Source organism: Buceros rhinoceros, unplaced genomic scaffold (assembly GCF_000710305.1).
Source record: "Buceros rhinoceros silvestris isolate BGI_N320 unplaced genomic scaffold, ASM71030v1 scaffold9055, whole genome shotgun sequence".
NCBI lineage: Eukaryota > Metazoa > Chordata > Aves > Bucerotiformes > Bucerotidae > Buceros > Buceros rhinoceros.
Window position 1 is genome coordinate 47,397 of NW_010414596.1, and position 1,647 is coordinate 49,043.

Genomic DNA, 1,647 nt, shown 5'->3' on the forward strand with positions numbered 1-1,647 from the left:
CCTTCTATCTTTACTGGGCATGTGTAAGATAGAGTGTCTTTGCTTAAAAGATAAAATATCATTGTGTGAAATTCCTTGTGCAGGGCAGCTAGAAAAGATGGCTTTTCTGTATGTGAAAGTCAATCTGATTTCTAAAAGAATACCTCTTCAGGAGTAATTGGATTGTGGACACCTAGTTTGGAAGTCTACTATCGAAATACATAATTATTCAGGAACAAATCTTTGAAAATTTTCTGAATCATATTTCAGAATAACCTTGTGAAGAAGCAAACCTAGATCAGTTAAGCTAGTACAAAAAAGGGGATGGTTTTACAGAATTTAAAACATGGCTCTGCTGAGTTGGTGGAAGTCAGCTGTTACAGTACTTAAGTATTTTTTAGTACAAAATGGAAATATAATCTCAATATAAAGTTGTTTTATTATAACTATATCAATGTAAAGATACAACTTTAATCAGGTCTATGAAAGCATATGTTTATGAAGATTTCCAGCTTTTCCTGTAAAAAGTAGAAATAACCTTAATTGGTATATTGGTCTCACTGATAGACTGAGGTAACTCCTCCCTCATCGCTGTCAGTACTCTTCTGGTTCAAGAGCATGTCTTACGCTTAAATAATTTTAAGCATCATGAGGATGATTAGGAGAAACTGTGATTTCAACTAAAAAAAAATTAGATCCAACTATGTGTAAATAGGGATTGCTGGATTACTGATCTATGTAGTTAGTTACATTAGATGACAAAGTAAAAATTTCTCATGAAAACCAATCCTTGTAAGAGTTGTTTAACCCAGATTAATTGGTGCTTCCTCATATACCAAACTCTAGGGTAGTGTAATAGAGCAGTTTTAGTGGATCTAATTTAGGTCATTCTCGTATATCACTTCTCACTCAGGCTGTATGTTACCAGACAGGGGAGAAAAGACATATAAAATTGGTGTAAAAGGAAAACATTTGTAGAACTCTGTTCTATTGTAGTTAAAAACAGTTAGCATCTCTCTTTGATTAGTATTTTGTGGTTGAAGCTAAATTTGGAACTTCAAAGGCCCATAATGAAGAGCAGCACATTTAGCAGCTAACTGAAAAATGAGCTGTGAAATAGGGTGAGGAGGAGAAGCCTTGAGGATGTATTATGCCTCAGGGAACTATAAAGTTTTTAATTAAGTAGCTGCAAATTTGTGATGTTTTAGGATTTGAAATTAGCTTCACACACACACACACACACACACACACACAGAAGCACGGGACCACTTTCCTTTCTTTCAGCCTCACGTATGCTCCATAGACGCTGACTGAGTCTGCTTTCCTTTGAGAGTGTTTTCAATCTTTTTGTGTTTTGTAAAAATCTAGAAGCAACAAATTAGCTTTGTGTTTCTCAAGGTCCTTGCTTGGTATGTTACTTCTTATCTACTCAAGTTAAAGCAATCTTATGTGTGAAAATGAAAAGGAGATAGTTTATCTGACCTCCCCCTACCACCAAATTCAGTTTCCTGATGGTTTAGCTTCTTAACTGGCTAACTGTGGAATCAGGTGCATTCCAGTATGGGGAACAGCAGGAGTGCATGTCCGGGGATTGCTGGGGTGAGAGATATAAGGACTGCTCATTTTGGCAGCCTTTAGGCTAGCTAAGCCGTAAAACCCAAGTGCATC

The 1,647-nt window shown here is 36.3% G+C and overlaps 1 long non-coding RNA gene across 1 annotated transcript in view; it reads left to right on the forward strand.

Moving 5' to 3' along the window:
• LOC104494325 overlaps nucleotides 1-1,647 on the forward strand; it is an 8,151-nt gene that overhangs the window by 472 nt on the left and 6,032 nt on the right. The window lies entirely within an intron of this gene.